The sequence below is a fragment of the Lepisosteus oculatus genome, unplaced genomic scaffold (genome assembly GCF_040954835.1).
Source record: "Lepisosteus oculatus isolate fLepOcu1 unplaced genomic scaffold, fLepOcu1.hap2 HAP2_SCAFFOLD_103, whole genome shotgun sequence".
In the NCBI taxonomy this organism is placed as follows: domain Eukaryota; kingdom Metazoa; phylum Chordata; class Actinopteri; order Semionotiformes; family Lepisosteidae; genus Lepisosteus; species Lepisosteus oculatus.
In genome coordinates, this window is record NW_027167655.1 from 155,775 (window position 1) to 179,843 (window position 24,069).

General features: G+C 47.1%; 8 non-coding genes across 8 annotated transcripts; 4 read left to right on the top strand and 4 right to left on the bottom strand.

Moving 5' to 3' along the window:
- Positions 1 to 6,092: 6,092 nt before the first annotated feature.
- trnar-acg (transfer RNA arginine (anticodon ACG)) lies at positions 6,093 to 6,165 on the bottom strand. Its single transcript has one exon. It is a non-coding gene; the product is annotated as a tRNA-Arg (tRNA).
- A 1,624-nt stretch (positions 6,166 to 7,789) lies between these two features.
- On the top strand, positions 7,790 to 7,871 carry trnas-gcu (transfer RNA serine (anticodon GCU)). The gene has a single exon. It is a non-coding gene; the product is annotated as a tRNA-Ser (tRNA).
- A 3,123-nt stretch (positions 7,872 to 10,994) lies between these two features.
- Positions 10,995 to 11,065, top strand: trnad-guc (transfer RNA aspartic acid (anticodon GUC)). Its single transcript has one exon. It is a non-coding gene; the product is annotated as a tRNA-Asp (tRNA).
- Positions 11,066 to 15,772: 4,707 nt separating this feature from the next.
- On the bottom strand, positions 15,773 to 15,914 carry LOC138225724 (U4 spliceosomal RNA). Its single transcript, XR_011184196.1, has one exon. It is a non-coding gene; the product is annotated as a U4 spliceosomal RNA (small nuclear RNA).
- Positions 15,915 to 17,206: 1,292 nt separating this feature from the next.
- LOC138225761 (5S ribosomal RNA) lies at positions 17,207 to 17,325 on the top strand. The gene has a single exon (XR_011184232.1). It is a non-coding gene; the product is annotated as a 5S ribosomal RNA (ribosomal RNA).
- Positions 17,326 to 17,960: 635 nt separating this feature from the next.
- Positions 17,961 to 18,124, bottom strand: LOC138225776 (U1 spliceosomal RNA). The gene has a single exon (XR_011184247.1). It is a non-coding gene; the product is annotated as a U1 spliceosomal RNA (small nuclear RNA).
- A 1,775-nt stretch (positions 18,125 to 19,899) lies between these two features.
- LOC138225772 (5S ribosomal RNA) lies at positions 19,900 to 20,018 on the top strand. The gene has a single exon (XR_011184243.1). It is a non-coding gene; the product is annotated as a 5S ribosomal RNA (ribosomal RNA).
- A 636-nt stretch (positions 20,019 to 20,654) lies between these two features.
- On the bottom strand, positions 20,655 to 20,824 carry LOC138225778 (U1 spliceosomal RNA). Its single transcript, XR_011184249.1, has one exon. It is a non-coding gene; the product is annotated as a U1 spliceosomal RNA (small nuclear RNA).
- Between the last annotated feature and the right edge of the window lie 3,245 nt (positions 20,825 to 24,069).

Below are 24,069 nucleotides of genomic sequence, written 5' to 3' on the forward strand. Positions count from 1 at the left end.
CGGCACTATGTGGCAGCGTTGCATGACAACCCCTCTCACCACGGAAAGGAACCTAACAGCTTTGGTAAGAGAGGAGAAAAGGACCTGGCCCGTACAGGGATCGAACCCGAGACCTTGGCGTTATTAGCACCACGCTCTAACCAGCTGAGCTAAACGGCCTCACGACAGTGTTCCTCTCTGTGCTGCAAAAATCGATCTCAGGGAATTTCTTTTGCCCTCCTTTGAATAGAAAGCCGTGTAATTCAGTGTACGGGCTTTCTCGTGCAGTTTCATGGTTCTTGTAACCCAAATCCTACACTGGCCTGAAGTGCCCCCCCATTTCACAACAGTTTTCAGCTGATTTAAAATGTACCTAAAGGAGAAGCATTATTGAAGACCATCAATTACCAAGAGCTTTTGTCAAAGGTTTTGGTGGTCATTTTTAATGACCACAGAGCGCTGTGACCTCGGTTTTACATCTCATCCGAAAGACAGCACCCTTTTACAACACAGCATCTCCGTCACTATACTGGGGCATTGGGACCCGCACAGACCTCAGGGTGAGCGCCCCCCCCCGCCGGCACCATTAACACCGCTTCCAGCTGGAAGCTTTGTTTTTCCCTGTAGCTCACCCTCATCCAGGTACTGACCTGGCTCACACCTGCTTAGCTTCAGTGGGTTTTTTGAGTTGCGAGTTGCAAGGGGGTGCAAGTGATGGAGCCGCTCGCTGCAAAAGCCACTGCATTGGCCGGGAATCGAACCCGAGCCTCTTGCGTGGCAGGTGAGAAATCTACCACTGAACCACCAATGCTCAGTGCCTGGGCCTTCAAAAAAGACGCTTTTTTGGTGCTCTGTGCAAAACGCGTCGACATCTGCTTCCAACTGCAAAATGCCATTCGCGGACGCTGAAGAACTTATTTCCAAGGCAGCGGGTACAAGCGATTGGGCGTTTTAAAACCACCAGGAACAGCAAAGAGGCGCGCTTCTTTGCTTGCGCCGAAACACACCGACTGGAGGCGGACAACGTAGTCGGCAGGATTCGAATCTGCGCGGGGAGACGCCAATGGATTTCTAGTCCATGGCCTTAACCACTCGGCCACGACTACAGCAAGCCCCACTGCCGCTGCGTTCTTGCTACAATCTTACCTGGATCGCGAGGCGCCGGCGGAAGCCTATTTCAAAGTCGTTCTCCGTTTCAAAAAAACATTTCCAAAATACAAGCCTTGCAGACAGACACGCCTCAGAGGACTTAAGGGTGGCTTCATGTCGGAATGATAAAGTCTCCCCGTCCGGACATGAAAATGCCACTTTGTTACACACAAAAAAAGAATCAACAACAGAGAAATGCCCACAAGCATTTGAAAAGCCGCACCACGTCGCACTTGAAATAGCTCTTACATTAGTGGTAGACGCAGGAATCGCCTTTTTATTTACGCTCTTACCAACGCGATGGAAAGCAAAACAAAGCAAAGCAGAGCAAAACAAAACGAACAAACGAAAACCCTCATGTCCCGCACTTGCGTATAACGCCGTTACGTGCCCAAGCGGTATTATACGTCATCCTAGCACTGCACCCCGGGGCGTACGGTATATGGGAACGAGCACACGCCACGAATCGTCTCGAATCACTCCCTACAGCTGTAAGGCGCCTTGAAGCGTGCACCCCCAACATTCTTCTTTGCGCATCTGTGAAAGGTAAACTCTTGAGCAAACTCTAAACCAGCTCTAAGGAAACTAATCCGATTAGACGTTACTTTGACTCATCCTTTAAGGGACCTTTGTTAATTGGAGAAATCAATGATTTCGAATGAATTCTGTATGCGTTAAAAGACAGCTATACACAGAAAACATGCAGGACACTGCTCATGATGTTTCCCGAGCCGAAACACAGTGCGTTTTTCCAAGCCATCTGACAAAGCCCGCCCACTGAAAACTGCAGCAGATCGTGTAAAGACGTTCAACTTTGTAACTACTGCACGCACAGGAAGCAGAATAAATTCCTCTTTTCAAACTGTCAAAGGTTTGCTTTGCGAACGCTGCAGGACATCGCACAATCTCTTTTGAACGGGGACAAACGATTTCTTATGAGGCGCACTAAGTACAGACGTTTAAAAAGCTCCACTCATGCCGACCATGCAGCATGAAGAAGCGCAACCTAACGTTTGCATTCCTAGCTCTGTTGCAACCTAGCACTGTTGCATTCCGCGCATCAGTAGCTAAGAGAATATCATTTAAGGCTCTTGTTAATGCTGTTTCAGAAACCAGATTGAAATTTCTCAAGTATATTATTTGAATCCAGATACGATTGACGTTGGGCAACAACTATTCTCTCAAAACTTTTAGATTGAAATGGGACCTTTGAGACAGGCCTGTAGTTGTTAAGAACTTGTGGATCCAAATTTGACTTCTTAAGGAGCGGTCTAACAACCGCTACCTTAAATTGATCAGGTACAACGCCTGACGCAAGCGATGCATTCATCATACTAATTATAGGTCCTGCCAGTCCTTCGAGGGAATCTTTGACTAGCTGAGTGGGGATGGGATCTAGCGAACAGGTGGTTGACTTTGTCTTACGTCTGTGTCCATGAGTCCACCATAAGAAGAAATCTGAACAGGAGTGGTGATCATGCGAGGTCACCACGGAGGAAACCACTGCTCTCCCCCCCAAAAAAAACCACCACTGCCCCTCTCAAGTTTGCTAAAGACCACATGGATGTTCCACAGCAACTCCTGGAACAATGTTCTGTGGACAGACGTGACAAAAGTTGAACTTGTTGGTAAATGTGCACAGCGTTATGTTTGGAGATAACAAAACACTGCATACCAACTCCAAAACCTCATCCCACCTGGGAAGCATGGCGGAGGCTGTACAGCTTGCAATCATCAAGGGACCGATGAATTCAAAGATGTATCAGGAAATTCTACAGCAGAATGTCAGGGTGTCTGCCTGTGATCTAAAACTCGAAAGACGCTGGGTCATGCAGCATGACAAAAACAAAGGAGTACATCAACAACAGAGTGGCTGAAACAGAAGAAATTCCATATTTTGGGATGGCCAAGTAAGAGTCCTGACCCCAATCCCATTGAAGTGCTGTGGCGTGATCTGAAGCAGGCCATTCAGCACAAGACATCCCAAAAATATACATGAACTGAAACAGTTTTGCATAGAGGAATAGGCCAAAATACCTCCTAACCGCTGCTCAGGTCTGACCAGCCACTACAGAAAGTGGGAATTGAGGTTTTTGTCATAAAGGAGGTTCCACTAGCTCCTTAATATAAGGGTTCACGTACTTTTTCCATCAATGACCTTGATTGTTTAAACCATTTGGTCAATAAAGAAACAGCAATGTCAAATGTTGGGCGTGTGTTGTTTGTTAAATCAGACTCTCTTTATTAATTATTATGACTTAGATAAAGATAAGATCACATGTTAGGAGCCATTCATGCAGAAATCCACATCATTCCGAAGGGCTGTTTACAAAAGTTTTTCTCCCAACTGTATGTGAGAGAAAAGCAGAGACGCTCACTGAGTAAGGTGGGGTTGTAGCTTTGCAAATCACAAGGACATTTGTACGCTCAAAATGGGACAGGAGCACCCCAGATGGGACTCAAACCCACAATCCCTGTTTTAGGAGGCCAGTGTCTTAGCCATTAGGCCACTGGGGCATACTGGGTAGGGTCAATCACGCTGATGAGAGACAGTTTTTTTTTCCTTTGCTTTTTCAAAGGGATCCCCAAAATTAGGGAAGTTAGGCAGCAGAAGGTTTACTGTGACCTGAGAAGGACCAGCATCCAATCACGGTGGTACACACACACACGCTCTCACTCATCTGAGCTACACGGCTACCAAGATGATCTCAGTTGCACCGAGCAGGAACGGAACATATTGAACTGATCGACGGCGAATTGTCTCTCAGACAGGCTTTTCACCTCTGAGCTCCCTGACTGACAGTAATCAGCTAGGTAGTGAAACAGTCAGCTGCTTCTAAGCCTTAAACAGCTGCATCTCGGCGCTTCCACAGAGAGATGATTTGAAAGCCAAACATCGCCCATTGGGAACACCTTACTATCACTAGTTTAAGAGACTCTTAAGGTCTTGCAGAGGTGCCTGTCTAATAGCATGCGCTTTGCAAGCTATAGGTGTTTAGGCTGAGGCAGAATGCCTGTTAACAAAATGTTTTTCTAAAGGGGCCTCGCACTCTTTTCCAAGCAATGGTCACCATCCCCACCGAGTGTCACAATGTAGTCATGTCCTAGGACATCACCTGTTAGTCTCCATTTGTCTGCCACCAACACTTTAGGTTACGGGGTCACAACCGCACCCCAAAGACCAGAGGAGCCGTTGGCGTTCTGGCGGCGCAGATTGGGCTGAAGGTGGGGCGCTTGAATCTCGCTGTTGGAGGCCGTCTGAAACTGACCCAAGCCTTTCCCTTGAATTAAATGTAAATAAGAAATGAACCCCAGATGCACATGGAAGCAATCAAGTGTTTCATCCGAGCTGTTTCAAAGACTGCTCAACAGCTTTCCTTTTACAGAGGCCCAACGATTAATGATGGGGGTGCACCCTTCAATGTGCCTTACGACTCTAGGGAGTGATTGAGACGATTCGTAGCGTGTGTTCATTTCCCTCTATTCCCCATGTTGCAGTGGTAAGATGACGTAAATTCCTGCTTCGACACGTAACGGCATTATAATCAAGTACAGGAGCTGAGGGCTTTTGTTTTGTTTCATTTTCTATGGCGTTCATAAGCGCGCAAAACAAAGACAATTCCTGCGTCTAACACGAATGTAAATGCTTTTGAAAGTGCAGTGTGGTGCAGGTTGTAAAATCCTTGTCCACATTTTTGGTTTGTTGATGTTTTTTCTGTCTGCCAAAGTTGCATTTTGACATCCGGACTGGGGGACTTTATCATTTGAACGTGAAGCCAGCCTTAAACCCTCTGAGGCGTGTCTGTCTGCCGCCACGAATCTTGTGAAAGGTATTTTTTTTAACGGAGAGCAACTTTAAAAAGGTTTCCGCAGCCAAATCGCAGTCCGTGTTTGATTATAGGAGGAATGCGGCAGCGGCGAGCTCGCATTTGTCCTGCTCGAGTGGTTAAGGCGATGGGCTCGAAATGCGTTGGGGCTTCCCCGCGTAGGTTCGAAACCTGCCGACTCCGGCGTCTGCCGCACGTCGCCTTGTGCCTGCGCGGCAGAGGCGAAGTGCCGCTTTCCCTTTCCTGGTACTATAACAACGCGAAATCGCTTGGACCCGCTGCCATGGAAATCAATTCTTCAGATAACTACACATTTTGCGTTCGCACCTCTGGTGCTCTACTTATGCCTTTGAAAACCTAATGAATAAAGCTGAAAGAACCGACACGATATGTAGGTGCTGGTAAAGCACGCAGTAAAGAACTGTTAACAGCAAGGGTTTCAGTGGGTTAACTGAGGAGAAGGCGTGATCGCTAATTGTTGACTTTTTATTTGGTGTTAGAAACACTCTTACTGTGCATGACGTGCAACAAATGTAGCCACAGAAATTGCATCACGCTTTCATGTATGCTATTGCAGACACCAACGTTGCCTAGATAGAAAACCGAAATAGCCGTGGGTTTGCTTGCTGGTCTGAAGGATCTCTCTTCGAATCTCTATCATTTGTCAATGGAAGTAAAAGGCGCTGCAATCTCATACGTTCAGAATCAAACCCGCAGCTGTTGTTCGACTTTATTTCTTGACTAATTACAACTGAGTGTCGCATGAGCAGTTACATAAACTTGTCTGGTATATTTGAACACAAATGCCGTTCTTCAATTAAAACTAACAGTACATTGTCAGGGACATTCAGTTCTATACAAACAAGAGACAGACAAGAGAATATTTCTACCGTTCATGTGGACTACGTGTTGACTTACTGATCGGAATAATTGAAAGGTTCGGGCTCATAGCCGATGCAGTGCGTGCTAATTAGAACAGCAACGCTGAGCTCTCAGCACCGTACTGAGCCCAGGTGTTTTTCTAAAGCTGTCAGGTGCAGTTCATTTACATGAAGGAAATCTCTTACTGGGTACGATTACAATGCAGTAAGTAGCACAGACTACTTAGGGAGTAGCCCGATGCGTTTAAAAACGACCCGAGCCAGGCAGGAGTCGAACCTGCAATCTCCTGATCCGTAGTCAGACGCGTTATCCATTGCGCCACTGGCCCTGCTGTGACACTGCAGGACTGTAACCCAGTGAGATGAGCACTGCACCTAGTAAAATATTACCCCCGGTCCATTCTTTTCCAAAAGTGAGAAACACCTGTTTTCTACATTTTGTCTGTTTTAAAACCATATCTCTTTAAACCAAACCAAGAGTTTGTCTTTTGCACTGATATTCTGATTCATTTCGATTTCAAAGAAAAAAAAAACATTATCTTCCAAAGCATCATAAAATTGTCCATTCTTCCAGACTCTACTTCTCTCTTGTAGTAGTACAGCAGACCTTTCCAGGTGAGCAGATCACAGAGTCCGAAATATGCTTCCTCCATCAAGCAAAGTACCTGAACATGACTCTGTCTTCATAAAAGCGCCCCTGTAATAAAGAAATTAAATCCGAAATCAAGAGGGCAGTTGCCTACTGAAGTTCAAGAAGTCATCAATTTTAACCTAGCAACACATTAAAGGCTGCATCTATACAAGTACGATTCTAGAAATGCTCACCAGATTACGTTTTAAGAAGGAACTGCGCCTCAGGTTCCGCCGAGATCTTAACTTGGATGGCAGGATTCAGAGTCCGGAGTGCGGACTGATGGCGCACGGAGGGTCCACATACTGTGGATCCCTCAGTTTTCTTCCGCGTGTTTAAACCGCCAGCGTGTGACTCCCCTGTCCCCGTGACCTCATTGCTCTGCTCTCGCCTCTGTGCAGCTGAGCCCGACTCATGGTAAAGTGGAAAAAAATATGCCCTCATTGTGGGATTTACTCTGGATCGAGGATAGATGTCACCTTTTTATCGTTGAACAGGATGTATGTGATGTGGCGACTAGGTTCAATTTTGTATCCTTTTAAAAGATTAAGGACTGGGGTGAGCGTGATTTACCACCCTTTCAGCTAAGAACCCGACATGAGCACCGTTTAAGCTGCATAGACTCGGTCGTTTAACTCTTCTCCATTAGCAGGGTTAAGGTTAAAGAAAAAAAACATTGCTGACTTCTTTTTTTTTGCCAGCCGCTAGCGCTGATTAGCAATGTTTGTATTTCATGTTTTGCAAGTTCCATCCATTTTAAGAAAAACAAGTCGCGTTAAAGACAGGAAATGAATACTTGCATTTAATTAAGTCTAGCCGTAGGCGGTTGTCTGTAAGGACCAGTTCTGTTCGAGAAGACAGAACAAAGAAGGCAACACTGGGATTCGGACTCAGGATCTCCTGTTTAAGAGACAAGCGCTTTAACCAACTAAGCAATGGCGCCCCGGTAGTGTTGTCCTTTTGCAGCCACTTGGACACACCACTCAGACACATCTGCATTCGGTGTGTGCTCCGCCTGCTCGCTGAGCAAGTTGCCACCTTTACATACAATAGCAACATCGACACCAAGAGAAAGGATGACAAATGGCTTTTATCTGGAACTTTTCATGTCCAAGGAGCTCAATGTGCTTTCTGTGTACAACAGGGCCACTGAACTCCACACTGGCCACTGAACCACAGCAGTGGCTTGCTGGCTTGACATCTCCCAAGGAAAATGTTGAAATCGCATGTGGAACAGGAAAATGACCCTCGAGTATGAGGGAAAAAAAAGAAAAAGATCATCTGGAGCGCGCCAACCCATGTCTGGACAGCCCAGTTTCATCGACGAGGTGGCCGAGTGGTTAAGGCGATGGACTGCTAATCTATTGTGCTCTGCACGCATGGGTTCGAATCCCATCCTCGTCGCTCTCTACGTTTGACGTTGGCTCTCCTTTTGTTTGCTCCAGTACTAGAGCCTTACATTTTCTAGCGGTGGCTGAACATGGTATAGTAGGCTAACGTTGGTATCGAGCAGTGGTAGTAACAGTATTTACGTGCCGCTGCTGCCAAGTGGCTCTGGGTTGAGACCGCGTTTTCACTTACTTGCAGCACAAACGGAGAAAGCGATTTTTGACAGTCTCTCGAGAGACTGCGCTAGGTGTTTAGGGATAGACTTTGTCAGTTCCCCCTGGGATGATGGCCTCTCAAATAGTTTGTGATTCCTCTAGACGTTTATACAGTAGAGGCCTGCTTCGTGGCTTAAATCCAAGCTAAGGAAACGAGTTAGAGGTCTGATGCAGAACTGCGAATTCAATGAAGGGGAACACTACAGTACATTGCACTGTATGTGTGAGGAAAGCTGCCCCCTTCTGTTCCTTGTCGACCGAACAGAGGACTGTAAAGGATACCGCCAAGAAACTTTAGGATGCTGGTTGGAATCCAGCTCCAAAGAAGCCCCTTTGGGTGTTATGTCATCAAAAAGTAAGAACAGAGAATCTCCCTTTGATCAAAAGCGCAACAGAACTGTTTTCCGTGGAGCAGGTTTCAGACCCGTAGACCTGTTTTATTTGTAGGGCAGGGCGCATTCCCAAACGCGAATCTCCTGTTTTAGAAATGCTTTGGGCGGCGTGAAGTGAAAATAAGAAGTGGGCTCCAGATGCACATGGAAGCAATCAAGTGTTTCATCCGAGCTGTTTCAAAGACTGCTCAACAGCTTTCCTTTTACAGAGGCCCAACGATTAATGATGGGGGTGCACCCTTCAATGTGCCTTACGACTCTAGGGAGTGATTGAGACGATTCGTAGCGTGTGTTCATTTCCCTCTATTCCCCATGTTGCAGTGGTAAGATGACGTAAATTCCTGCTTCGACACGTAACGGCATTATAATCAAGTACAGGAGCTGAGGGCTTTTGTTTTGTTTCATTTTCTATGGCGTTCATAAGCGCGCAAAACAAAGACAATTCCTGCGTCTAACACGAATGTAAATGCTTTTGAAAGTGCAGTGTGGTGCAGCTTGTAAAATCCTTGTCCACATTTGTGGTTTGTTGATGTTTTTTCTGTCTGCCAAAGTTGCATTTTGACATCCGGACGGGGAGACTTTATCATTTGAACGTGAAGCCAGCCTTAAACCCTCTGAGGCGTGTCTGTCTGCCGGCATGTATCTTGTGAAAGGTATTTTTTTTTTTAACGGAGAGCGACTTTAAAAAGGTTTCCGCAGCCACCTCACACTCCGTGTTAGATTATAGGAGGAATGCGGCGGCGGCGAGCTCGCTGTAGTCGTGGCCGAGTAGTTAAGGCGATGGATTTGAAATCCATTGGGGACTCCCCACTCAGGTTCGAATCCTGCCGACTACGGCGTCTGCCGCACGTCACCTTGTGCCTGTGCGGCAAAGGCGAAGTGCTGCTTCTCCTTTCCTGGTACTATAAAAATGCTACATCGCTTGGTCCTGCTTCCATGGAAAGCAGTTCTTCAGGTAGTTCTACTCTCTTACCAAAGCTGTTAGGTTCCTTTCCGTGGTGAGATGGGTTGTCATGCAACGCTGCCACATAGTGCCGACAGACAAGTGTGTTGCGGGAGAAGAGAAAAGTGTTTGAAGATTTAAGAGTGTCTTAGGTGGAGCCAAAATCAAGTGTCACAAATGCAAGTGGGAAGATTTCCAATGTTTAATATGGTCAAAATAAGCGGAAGTTACCAGCTGGTCCGGCACAGTCTGCCATGCTTTTGTCATATACTGGAAAGTGGTGTGGAACTGGGTGTCGAACTGGAGCCTCACCATTTGCATATGTGAGGCTCCAGTTATACATCGAGTGTCACATTAAATGACAAAAATGAAGAGAGTTAAAGCACCTGGAGAGGTTTTCTTACAACTTTTGAGCTGACACAGTTTTGGAAAATGTTTCCTTCACGCTGCACTGAACAACATAGGCAGCCAAGAGTCTCCAAAACAAAACAGAATGGACAGATAGGAGAAAATTCCCATTCGTCCTGAAGTTCCCAAAATCCAGCACTGAGCGTAAACAAAGTGTCTAAGTAGCGTGGGAATGCTAACCCTAACCCTAGCTGGAGTTTGAGCAATCCGGCACTGAGCGTAAGAAGATGAGTCAAAGTAACGTCTAATCGGATTAGTTTCCTTAGAGCTGGTTCAGAGTTTGCTCAAGAGTTTACCTTTCACAGATGCGCAAAGAAGAATGTTGGGGGTGCACGCTTCAAGGCGCCTTACAGCTGTAGGGAGTGATTCGAGACGATTCGTGGGGTGTGCTCGTTCCCATATACCGTACGACCCGGGGTGCAGTGCTAGGATGACGTACAATACCGCTTGGGCACGTAACGGCGTTATATGCAAGTGCAGGACGTGAGGGTTTTCGTTTGTTTGTTTTGTTTTGCTCTGCTTTGCTTTGTTTTGCTTTCCATCGCGTTGGTAAGAGCGTAAAGAAAAAGGCGATTCCTGTGTCTACCACTAATGTAAGAGCTATTTCAAGTGCGACGTGGTGCGGCTTTTCAAATGCTTGTGGGCATTTCTCTGTTGTTGATTCTTTTTTTGTGTGTAACAAAGTGGCATTTTCATGTCCGGACGGGGAGACTTTATCATTTTGACATGAAGCCACCCTTAAGTCCTCTGAGGCGTGTCTGTCTGCAAGGCTTGTATTTTGGAAATGTTTTTTTGAAACGGAGAACGACTTTGAAATAGGCTTCCGCCGGCGCCTCGCGATCCAGGTAAGATTGTAGCAAGAACACAGCGGCAGTGGGGCTTGCTGTAGTCGTGGCTGAGTGGTTAAGGCGATGGACTAGAAATCCATTGGGGTCTCCCCGCACAGGTTCCAATCCTGCCGACTACGTTGTCCGCCTTCAGTCGGTTTGTTTCGGCACAAGCAAAGAAGCGCGCCTCTTTGCTGTTCCTGGTGGTTTTAAACCGCCCAATCGCTTGTACCCGCTGCCTTGGAAATAAGTTCTTCAGCGTCCGCAAATGGCATTTTGCAGCTGGAAGCAGATGTCGACGCGTTTTGCACAGAGCACCAAAAAACCTTCTTTTTTGAAGGCCCAGGCACTGAGCATTGGTGGTTCAGTGGTAGAATTCTCGCCTGTCACGTGGGAGGCTCGGGTTCGATTCCCGGCCAATGCAGTGGCTTTTGCAGCAAGCGGCTCCATCACTTGCATCCCCTTGCAACTCGCAACTCAAAAAACCCACTGAAGCTAAGCAGGTGTGAGCCAGGTCAGTTCCTGGATGAGGATGAGCTACAGGGAAAAACAAAGCTTCCAGCTGGAAGTGGTGTTAATGGTGCCGGCGGGGGGGCGCTCACCCTGAGGTCTGTGCGGGTCCCAATGCCCCAGTATAGTGACGGAGATGCTGTGTTGTAAAAGGGTGCTGTCTTTTGGATGAGATGTAAAACCGAGGTCACAGCGCTATGTGGTCATTCAAAATGACCACCAAAACCTTTGACAAAAGCTCTTGGTAATTGATGGTCTTCAATAATGCTTCTCCTTTAGGTACATTTTAAATCAGCTGAAAAATGCTGTGAAATGGGGGGGCACTTCAGGCCAGTGTAGGATTTGGGTTACAAGAACCATGAAACTGCACGAGAAAGCCCGTACACTGAATTACACGGCTTTCTATTCAAAGGAGGACAAAAGAAATTCCCTGAGTTTGATTTTTTGCAGCACAGAGAGGAGCACTGTCGTGAGGCAGGTTAGCTCAGTTGGTTAGAGCGTGGTGCTAATAACACCAAGGTCGTGGGTTTGAGCCCTGTACGGGCCAGGTCTAGGTCTAGGTCTAGGTCCAGGTCCAGGTCCCTGTTTGTGAAACAGGCAAATGACTGTCTCAGGGGCCCATTCCTCATTCTCAAGACACATGTATGCAGTATGTACACTGTGCATTGAGCAATAGGGACTGAATACACCACAGGTAAGGTTAGAAGTCATTCTGAGGTGCCACAAGTGAGGGATACAGCTAGGCATCCAAAATGTAGGGTTTGAGACCCTTCAGGAGTACTGCATCCTTTGAGACAGACCCGTGCATGTTAAACAAATGATCATTTCTTTCGGCATTAGGGACTAAATATACTAAACATATGATGCTAAAATGTTATTTTTACATATATTAATGTAATAAATGATTGCTTATGCTTTATAAACAAATCTAATTAAAATAAAAGCTTAAGTTTTGTATTTATCTTGTACCATAGAACATGATTTGCTTTGTATTTCAAGCCCACAAAGTGTCCAAATGTTCTATGATCATTTCTTTTAGCATTAGGGACTAAATATACCAAACGTATGATGCTAAAATCCTGAAAAAAGGATGTGCTCCATCTCGTCAGTAGATTGGATTCCAAAACTGATTTGGGTCAATATACATTACCTTTGAAATTAAAGTACAGTCTACTGTAGGGAACCATCAACTTAGAAAGCATTGGCCTTCCCTGGGGGTCAGGTAGGTGCAAAAGATAAACCTTTATCCTATCTTTATCTTAAGATAAGTGGCCAAGCAGTATTTTTCCAAGTTTCACCAAGCACATCATGTTGCCATAGTAGACAAAGTTCTATAAAATGTTAAATAACTTTTAAAAAAAGCATCTTGGTCTTACAGTACTGTACAAGGTGAATTAAACTGTCCCTGGTAATAAAAAGTAATTAGAAGCATCTCAGAAACTTTATCTCTAGAAACATTAGCTGTTTTATATCATGTAATTTAGTGTGATGTTGTCAGAATTCAAGGACATTATCACACACAGAAATTGGTTCAGTTAAATCTAAAAAACACAGCTAAACATGGGTTTAAATGTAACAGAAGTCTTACCTCTTGTCAAAAGATTTAATTCAATAAGCGATGTAATAAATGATTGCTTATGCTTTATAAAGAAATCTAATTAAAATAAAAGCTTAAGTTTTGTATTTATCTTGTACCATAGAACATGATTTTCTTTGTATTTGAAGCCCACAAAGTGTCCAAATGATGCACTACATGATATAAGGAAGATTATCACATGCATATCGGTATTATCTTTCTTATGAAAATGCATTCCTTTCATTACCTTTTACTTTTTAAAATGAACTCAAATTGTGTATAATGTAATAATTTAAGTAGAATAGATTCAGGTAGGAAATATAGAGTCATGATGTTTATGGCTGACATCATTTCACATGGGTGAATTTTAAGCTAAGAAATAAAAACATTTACAATGAAGATACCATTGCTTAATTTTAAATGCCTTTAAAAAATAAATACCTCCTGAGAATAATTTGCCACTCCCAGATCCTTGGTAAGGTACTGTTTGAATCCAATCAGGAGAGGAGCATCCAGGGAGTGCTTTCTATAGAGTCCAGCTTGGGCCACTCTCTTCCGGCCTGCTGATACTTTTTAACTACTGAGGGCCTGTAAGGATATAAAACACCGGTTTAAACATTTTATACCTATAAGACAAATTAGAATTTTAGTAAAAAATAGATACATCTGAAAAATAAAAGTCTTACTGCTGATAGAGTTCTTCAGAGCTCACATCTTCCCCTTCCTTATCCGCTTCTGTTTCAGTTTCTAGAGCAGCCTCTGGCATCTCTTCCTCCTGGACAGCGGCCTCTTGCTCAGGGCCGCTGGAATGCAGGTAGATTCTTTTCAACATGCTTTTACATAATATGTTGTAACAATGATTTCAAAAAGAAACTACAGAAGCCTTACAGATTTAAAATTTCTCACCTTGCCAATGTGTCTTCAGGCTTCCCATGTACAAAAAGGCCCAAGGACTCTAGCAGTCTTACAACCACTATCCTGTTTGCCTCACCAGACACGATCTCTATTCTGTGGTAATCCACGATGACCCCATTCTTCAGGTGATTCATCATGTCCTCCCTCGCCTGTTGAGAGGCCATCCTGATCTTTTCTGCCGTGGCGTGCTTCATACACGCCCTCTTCAAGTGAGCAGGAAGCTGATCAAGAGTATTCAGGTACATCTTGCACACCAGGGGAATCCGCGCGGGTTTCCTTTGAAAATAAATAATACCATCTGTGTATAGAAACAAGCTAAGACTGATTTCTTAAATTATCCTTAATTTTCTCTCTCATAGTTTGAGCATAATGATTTTATTGCATTTATATAAGAATTGCTCATTGCTCCTAAATAAATAATGGTTTCATAAAAAAGTGAACACTTACTTGGTCTCAGTCACAGACTTTCCAATAGAAGCCATTGTGGAGTTCAGCAACTGCAGGTCCTAGAAGTGGGGAAGGAATTTTAAAAGAGAAATTGAATTACAATACAGAAGGAATGGCTGAGGGTTCACTGAAATATATAAATATACAAATTCCAAAGACTGAGTCCATATAGAAACAACTACCTTTCATTTTCAGTATAAGAAAAAAAAAACATTATCTTCCAAAGCATCATAAAATTGTCCCTTCTTCCAGACTCTACTTCTCTCTTGTAGTAGTATAGCAGACCTTTCCAGGTGAGCAGATCACAGAGTCCGAAATGAGCTTCCTCCATCAAGCAAAGTACCTGAACATGACTCTGTCTTCATAAAAGCGCCCCTGTAATAAAGAAATTAAATCCGAAATCAAGAGGGCAGTTGCCTACTGAAATACAAGAAGTCATCAATTTTAACCTAGCAACACATTAAAGGCTGCATCTATACAAGTACGATTCTAGAAATGCTCACCAGATTACGTTTTAAAAGGAACTGCGCCTCAGGTTCCGCCGAGATCTTAACTCGGATGGCAGGATTCAGAGTCCGGAGTGTGGACTGATGGCGCACGGAGGGTCCATATACTGTGGATCCCTCAGTGATCTTCCGCGTATTCAAACCGCCAGCGTGTGACTCCCCTGTCCCCGTGACCTCATTGCTCTGCTCTCTCCTCTGTGCAGCTGAGCCCGACTCACGGTAAAATGGAAAAAAATATGCCCTCGACGCGAGATTTATTCTGGAGCGAGCCAGTGTTGCGCATAGCTGCCTTCAAAGCAGTTAACCTAGGTTCGATTCCCGGCCAACGCAGTTGCGAATGTTTTCAAATGCTGTCATGAGCCTTGGATTGTGACTAGCAAAGCGAAGCCTTTTGAAAGAGCTAAAGCACTGCAAAACGGAATTGAAGGAGAATCTTACAGGGGATTCTGAGCAGTGTCTGCATACATGCAGTCAGATAAAGGTGCTGAAAGCTTGAGCTACTCTCAATGTCATGCTGCCCTTCCCCGGAGTAAATCTGTTACATTGAAAGAATGCTTCTGGCAGGTTCAAAAAGGGACCCTTGTTAATTGGAGAAATCAATGATTTCGAATGAATTCTGTATGCGTTAAAAGACAGCTATACACAGAAAACATGCAGGACACTGCTCATGATGTTTCCCGAGCCGAAACACAGTGCGTTTTTCCAAGCCATTTGACAAAGCCCACCCACTGAAAACTGCAGCAGATCGTGTAAAGACGTTCAACTTTGTAACTACTGCACGCACAGGAAGCAGAATAAATTCCTCTTTTCAAACTGTCAAAGGTTTGCTTTGCGAACGCTGCAGGACATCGCACAATCTCTTTTGAATGGGGACAAACGATTTCTTATGGGGCGCAGTAAGTACAGACGTTTAAAATGCTCCACTCATGCCGACGATGCAGCATGAAGAAGCGCAACCTAACGTTTGACAGACAAAAGCCAGGCGCCGCTATGAGCAATATGAAATCATACTGACAGCACACGGCGTTTCGCGCTGACACAAAAGTAATCTCGACAGACGCTGTTCTCTGCATAAAGCTGAAAGAGCTAAAGAGCGTTTCTGTTGACACGTAACAAGCTCGTTTCTTTCTACCATGATATCACCGTGACCAAATCTGTCTTTAAACACCTTGCTCAGTCTCTGACGAGACTGTCAAAAATTGTTTTCGCCGATTGTATTGCAAACCGGTGGAAGCGGGGTATTGGGAAAAGTTTTCAACTAGCAATAATCGCGCCTCGGCTAAACCTCACAGGCTACGATACTGCCACTGCGCAAAGCTGACGGTTGCCAGGCAACCGCGGGGATCCTATGGAAATCGTTATCGATCGTCTCATGGCATGTCGTTGCTGTAACGCTTCATATTTGTCGTCTTCTTCTTCTTCTAGCTTGAGGTTTTGAAGAATTTCATGACAGACAAGGGCTCCGTTGGGAACAAAGGGCGTTGTGAGAAAACCGTTGCTTATTTTCAGCAGCAGAAATACAACCCTTTAAATACAAGATGACAGAACAATGACGAAGGGCATGCCGGGAGGAACTCATGCACTACAGAGGAAAGGGGGCGGGCACGTACAGTTCACATTCAAGCCACAAGTACTATTCTTGGATGTTGCACAAACAAATCCTAACGTCTTGAAAGCATTGCAGCATGTTTGTGTCCCACTTCCCGTGGCTGCGGGACGACTGACACGAACGGACAAACGCAATCTGTGGCGTTTAGCGTGACATAGTCTTGCAGGCATCGTGCTGTCTCACTGCAATATTATACCGCTGGAGGAAACAGTCCATCTGGCCATGAAACTCATTTGAACGTCTAGCTACAGCAACTAACAATATCATGATTTATTCAGGATGTGTGGAATCAGCACGTCCCGGAGACAGCTTCCGAAATCGTGAGCATTCTCTGGTGGTAGGGGCGTTCAAGATGGCGCTCAGGTGGGAGGTAAAGTTTAGTGGTTGGGGAGTTTTTTTGAGTTTTTCATGACCTGAATATTAATTTTTGCTTTTTTTGACTACAGAAAAATAAGGACTTAACACTAGTTGTTTAAACTTCAGTTATAATTGAAAGAAAAAAAAACGATTTTTTTTTAGGTTTAAAAAGTCCGATATGAGTAACACTAGGAAAAGAAAAGAGAGTGCTGGGTCTTCGAAGGAGAACTCTAAGATACCTCAATCGTATATGTATAGCACTACAAAAAAATCGATGGCAACTAAAGGGAAAAGTGAAGCAGCTGCAGGGGCAGCAACAGGGCGGAAGCGCCGCGCGCCCGGCCGACGTGTTGGACCGGTGCGCTTTACGTGCTGAAATAAACACGCGACAGCCCCGAAATGTTTCCAGAGTGCTGTGCACTGAAGACTTGCCTGGTGCTCCTCCGTGCAGATTGTTTGTCCTCCTCCAGTGCGGGACGAGCCAACACAAGGGAGCGCATTCGCCAACATCCAGGCACGCAATGCGATTTGGAAAGCAGCTCCTTTCCAAAGAGTGGCACACGAACGATCCTTCAGTCCCGCTCGGGGAGCACGGAACCCCCGCCACACACAGCTTCAAGTAGCGAGTCAGGGGCCGGGGCTTTTGCTTACGGCCACACCACCCTGAACACGCCCGATCTCGTCTGATCTCGGAAGCTAAGCAGCGTCGGGCCTGGTTAGTACTTGGATGGGAGACTGCCTGGGAATACCAGGTGCTGTAAGCTTTTGCTCTCCCGGCCAGCAGGGGTCGCCGTTGGTGCCGTAGGCTTTGGGAGGAAAACCTGCAGGATGGAAAGGTGATCTATAGCCTCATCTCTAGAGATGTTTTGTTGCTGTGGCATGTGTGTGACCCATATTCAAAAAAAAAAAACCCGTCTGTAAAACGAATATTGAAGCTGCCTCTAAATCTGCAAATGAAGATGAGTCGATAAACCACTCGTTTTTCGTATAACTAGACATATATTCATTTGTTACCGATTTCATTCATTGAGCACGGATACAATAGAGGTACAGCCATTCACTGTTTGACATGTCTGCACTGGTACAGAACCGAGCAATCAGAAAACGGGTGAAACTGTCTTTAGACTCAGCATACAGTACCGAGGCCCCCCATGACCAAATAAAGGCTAACCTCGATAATCAGCCTAAAGAACGCAGACTACAGCAAAACGACTGACTTTGAAAAGGGAATGAACGTCCGGAAGGAGTAGTGGAACTAGCTTGAGATGCTTCTCCGGACCCCTAACTAAAAGCCAGCGAGAACCAGCAGCGGCGTCCACTCCTGTCGAACCGGGATCCTTCCGCAGCCACGCAGCTCGTGGTGTCCTAACCCTCCCGTATCTGATTTTGGTCCAAGCACATCAGGAGAGCGCGAACGCAGTCCCCCACTACCAGAAATTATGCAGTCGAGATTCCCACATTTGGGGAATTCGCAGGGGTCAGCACAGCCGGAGTGCAATGGCCGAGCCTCGCCCTGGGTGAACCTCCTTCTTGATCAAGGTATCTCCCCTGCCAGGTAAGTATGAGTTAAACAGGCCCCTGCAAGCGGCCCGCACCCACAGCACAAATCGCGCAGCCTAGGCCACCTCCTCGCCCCGCACGCCACCGCCTCCTGCTGGGCCCACTCTTTCACACACTCACACGCCACACTAACACTCAAAAGTGTGGGCAAAACGAGAAAACGAGCGCGCCGTTTCCTACACATCTGCAGTCGCCGTTGCGCATTCGCAGCATGTCCCGGGATGCAATTCGGCCTCATTTGCATAACTCCAGACCGGCAGATCTCCACGCAAGCTCGCGACGTGCGCCTGCCACACACCGAACAAACCTTTTCAGCAATTTCCAAAAAACGGGCCTGCTCGCCTGCCCACAAGGCTCCGTCTCTTACCTGCTCTCCAGAGCCTGCTGCCTTCTGTGCTTTTCTCTCGGCACCGCTGCAGTGCACACAACTCCTGCAGCGGGAGGGGGGGAGAAAGTTCCCGCGCTCCGCCGCAGGGAAAGCTCGCTCCGTGCACACACGTCCTTTCGATGCCAGTCCAACAAGTGCTCCGCATTAGCTGCATCGGGGCTCCGGCGTGTCGCACCTCACCTCACCTCGCCCTACCCCCTCCTTGAATGTCTGCCGCTGGGCATGCCCCGCTCTCCTCCGCCTTATCTTATCGCGTGTGAGCACCGACAATGGCCACAATGCCGGGGAATGGCACCTGTAAAGTGTTAATTGGGGCACAGGAACAGCCCGTCTCGTCTCGGGGGGGCCGGCTTCAGAGACAATACAGCAAACACAGCGGGGCGGGGGAAGAAGACGACACCACACATGCGGGTACATTCAGCTCCGGCGGGAACGAGACATTTGTCGGTCTTTTCAAGTGCCGAGAGCCGAGCAATCCTTCACTTGTATCGTTTCTCCCCGGTGACTAGATCTGGCCCTGCGACTCTCGACTGGGCTCACCCCCGGGGCAGCCCAGCAGGTGTGAGCCTGGCCGGCACCCGGATGGGAGATTCCACCCCGGAAAAGCTCCGGTTGCTGCTGCTCCTGCAAGAGGTGTGACTGGGACCAGTAGGGAGCGCTCACCCTGCGGGCTGTGTGGCTCTCTTACGCCCCAGCCTCCTGATGGCGACACTCTGCTGCACAAACAGAGGTCAAACCGAGGTCCCGACCCTCCTTGGCCATTAGGAAACCCCAGGGCGTCTCTCAAAAAGAGATGCCGGGGGTGTCCCTCTGGTGTAAGTGCTCCCCTTTACCCATCAGTCGGGGTCTCCTCCTAATCCCCGTCTCACCTGTAACAATCAATGACGAGGCCCCCCTGTCCGTGAGATTTAGTACTCGCGCAAGAGACCGGGGGCAGAGCGCGAAGGCGGTCCCCCGCCCCCCACAAAGTGCGCGCTCCGGGTCCTGCAACACAGCGGAAGGGCAGCGAGAAGGAGCCTCTTGCTCTGACGCCGCAAGGCCACAAGAGGGCGGAGGCGCCGCGCGCCCGGCCGACGTGTTGGACCGGTGCGCTTTACGTGCTGAAATAAACACGCAAAAGCCCCGAAATGTTTCCAGAGTGCTGTGCACTGGAGGTTTTTGTCTGGTGAAGACTTGCCTGGTGCTCCTCCGTGCAGATTGTTTGTCCTCCTCCAGTGCGGGACGAGCCAACACAAGGGAGCGCATTCGCCAACATCCAGGCACGCAATGCGATTTGGAAAGCAGCTCCTTTCCAAAGAGTGGCACACGAACGATCCTTCAGTCCCGCTCGGGGGGCACGGAACCCCCGCCACACACAGCTTCAAGTAGCGAGTCAGGCGCCGGGGCTTTCGCTTACGGCCACACCACCCTGAACACGCCCGATCTCGTCTGATCTCGGAAGCTAAGCAGCGTCGGGCCTGGTTAGTACTTGGATGGGAGACTGCCTGGGAATACCAGGTGCTGTAAGCTTTTGCTCTCCCGGCCAGCAGGGGTCGCCGTTGGTGCCGTAGGCTTTGGGAGGAAAACCTGCAGGATGGAAAGGTGATCTATAGCCTCATCTCTAGAGATGTTTTGTTGCTGTGGCATGTGTGTGACCCATATTCAAAAAAAAAAACCCGTCTGTAAAACGAATATCGAAGCTGCCTCTAAATCTGCAAATGAAGATGAGTCGATAAACCACTCGTTTTTCGTATAACTAGACATATATTCATTTGTTACCGATTTCATTCATTGAGCACGGATACAATAGAGGTACAGCCATTCACTGTTTGACATGTCTGCACTGGTACAGAACCGAGCAATCAGAAAACGGGTGAAACTGTCTTTAGACTCAGCATACAGTACCGAGGCCCCCCATGACCAAATAAAGGCTAACCTCGATAATCAGCCTAAAGAACGCAGACTACAGCAAAACGACTGACTTTGAAAAGGGAATGAACGTCCGGAAGGAGTAGTGGAACTAGCTTGAGATGCTTCTCCGGACCCCTAACTAAAAGCCAGCGAGAACCAGCAGCGGCGTCCACTCCTGTCGAACCGGGATCCTTCCGCAGCCACGCAGCTCGTGGTGTCCTAACCCTCCCGTATCTGATTTTGGACCAAGCACATCAGGGGAGAGCGCGAACGCAGTCCCCCACTACCAGAAATTATGCAGTCGAGATTCCCACATTTGGGGAATTCGCAGGGGTCAGCACAGCCGGAGTGCAATGGCCGAGCCTCACCCTGGGTGAACCGATTTCGATTTTTAAGAACTTTATTTTCTTTTCACAAAAAAATACAGGACATCACAAATCAGAAAGCTTTACATTAATATACATACTTAAAACAGTATATATGATCACATCTCATTACATTTTGACACGGTAACAGTTACATAGCAACAATTTTCTTTTTTTCTGGTGCAAATCACATTCTTTATTTAAACATGATAATGTTTTTCACAGTTTCTTGAGATACTGTCCAATGCTCTCTATTTCCCACAGATTTTCTGCTTCCTCCCTCCCTTCTCTCCACAGATCTCTGAGGTAATAGTTCTCTCGGGTGATGAACAGGGCCAGGCTACCTGCTGCCTTGACTGGGACCTCGATGCCTTTGAACAGCCCCATGTTCCTCACTCTCCACAGGGCGTCTTTCCCACTGTTCACCACGGCCCAGATCCTGTCAAACACGTCAGGGGGAAGTTTGACAGGAGAGATGCCGTATATGATGAAAGCAGCGGTCAGGGTAAATTGGGGCGAGAGAGCCTGCAACCAATCTTCAAACTGTGCCCAGAAGGCCTTAGCAAAAAAGCAGGACCACAGGAGATGGGTCACAGTCTCCTCCTCGCCGCAGCCCACCCTAACGCAGCGAGGGCTGGGGGTGAGGCCCCTACGGTACAAGAAAGTTCGTACCGGTAAGCACTGGTGGACGACACTCCAGGCTAAATCTCTGTGAATGTTGCACAGAAATTTAGAGGATGTGTGTTTCCACACCTTCCTTGTTTGGGCTGATGTTAAAATGCCCACAGGGGTCTGCCTATTGTTCTGGGGTGCTACGAAATCTTCCAGTTTTTGGACGCTGACATCTCGGAGGGGAATATGGCCAATTGGGTGAGATCTTAGAAAACTTTTAACTGTCCCATAAATTGCAGGGCATGTGTCAGAGAGTGGGACGTCCAGCTTGGGTCTGACACCCCACACTCTGAACACCTCCCTACCTACCCAGAGCCTGGAAAAATAAGTCCAGGTACGCGCTGCAGGTGCTGTTGCAAAGCCTCTCAGCACAGAGGCCAGGAAAATGCACAGCAGCTTCGTAGCAATATCTGGGACAGACTTCCCCCCTGAGGGTAGCGGCCTGTACATTATTTCCCTTCTGAGTCTTTCCTGCTTCCCACCCCATAGAAATTGAAACATCAATCTCCTCAGCACCGCCGCAACACGGTGTGGGATTGGGAAGGTAGAAGCCAGAAAATTCAAGACAGGCAAGAGCTCGGCTTTGATGACCAGCACCTTCCCTGTCATGGTGAGGTCTCGGTCCTTCCATTGCATCAGTTTTTTGTTTAAGATTGGCAATTTGTTCTGCCAATTTACTGTTCCCATCTCTTCTCCAAAATACACCCCCAGGACCTTAATTCTCTTCTCTTGCAGCCTGAGATCATGTCCTTCTTTTGGCTCCCTCCAGTTCTGATAAAAAATCTCACTCTTAGATGTGTTAATTTTTGCGGAGGAAGCCAAAGAGAACCGATCACAGCACTGCAGAGCTCTGCTAATTGAGGCATTGTCAGAGAGGAGCAGGGTGACGTCATCCATGTATAGAGATGTCTTTACCTCTCCTCCCCCACTTCCAGGCACTGGTATCCCATTAATGGCCTGATCCTGGCGCAAGGCACAGGCTAAGGGCTCCATAGCCAAAACGAATAACAAGGGGGATAATGGGCAGCCCTGCCTCACCCCTGAACAGACTTCAAAGGTGCGTGATCTATTGCCATTAACCATGACTCTGCTGTTGCTACCTGTGTACAGCAGGTTAATCCACTTTCTCATGATGGGGCCAAACTTCATGTGCTCAAGTACCGATGTTAAGTACTGCCGGTTTAGGCGGTCAAAGGCCTTTTCTAGGTCTACACCTAAAATGCACAGAGGGAGGGAGCGATCCTCAGAGTACAGACAGACATCCCTCAACAAGGCCAGGTTGTCGCTCATCAGGCGTCCTGCTATCCCACAAGTCTGTTCTTTCCCTACCAGTGAGGCCACTACATTTTGTAGGCGCAGGAAAAGGGCTTTGGACAGGATCTTAGTGTCCACGCCTAACAGGCTGAGGGGTCTCCAGTTCTTTATGTCATTTTTTGCTCCTTTCTTAAACAAGAGAGAGATAGTGCCTTCTCTTAAGGAGTCAGGCAGCAATTCTGTCTTGTAGCTTTCCTCGAATAGGAGCAGTAGCGGATCCTGAAGCAGATCCCAAAAGGTGCAATAAAATTCTTTAGGGAGCCCGTCAGCACCCGGAGTTTTCCCCTTCTGTAAGCTCTCCATAGCCTGTCTCAGCTCTTCTACTGTCAAATCCCTCTCAAGTACTTCCCTATCTTCTTCACTCAAAATGTTTTCTAGCTTTGAGGTAAAAAAATGAATATCTTCATCCTTTACCTCTGTAGAGCTGTACAGTCTTGAGTAGAAGGCCTCGGTGCAGGAGAGGATAGCACTCGGCTCTGTTCTCTCTCGTCCCTCCTCATCAACTACACTTTCCATGACAGTCTTGGAGCCTACCACTTTCCTGAAAAAGAAGCGAGTACACTTCTCATTTTCTTCCAAGAACTGCACTCTGCTTCTTAACAGCACTCCTCGACTACTTTCTTCGGCTATGCTCCGGATGTCCTTTTTTAAAAGGGCGATATCCTCGAGCACATCGAAGCCACTGTGCAGCATCGTGTAGAGACGCTGCAGCTGCCTCTGTTTCCTGGCTAGCACTCCTCTCCGTCTGGCAGCAGCCTTCCTTCCCTCAGCCATGAAAAAGGCCTTTGTCCTCACCTTCACCTCCTCCCACCACTCTCCTACTGACCCGTACAGACACTGCAGGGACAGCCACTGTGATAGTTTCTCCTTGTAGCGGGATACTACCCCCTCGTTCTCTAGCAGCTTTGTGTTGAGTTTCCAGAGGCCTGGGCCAAAGACAGTCCCGCCCTGGAGTTCCACTCTACACCCTAAAGCCTGATGATCTGAGAAGAAGACAGGCTGAAGAGTGACCCCAACAACTTTCACTCTCTCTGAGACAAAGCAATAGTCAATTCTGGAGCTGCTATTCCTCCCTGACCATGTATATCCTGCTGTTGTGGGATATATACATCTATATGTGTCTGAGAGTTTAAAGTCTTGAACTAAGTTTTGCAGGGCCAGTGAGCTGGAATCCAATTTTATCGGCGAGCTAGACTGCCTGTCTGTGTGCTCTAAGATACAATTAAAATCCCCTCCCACTATCACGTCTGTGCTGCATAACAATAGGGGGGAGAGTGCCTTGAGTAGCTCCACCCTTCCTCCTACGTCAGTAGGGCAAT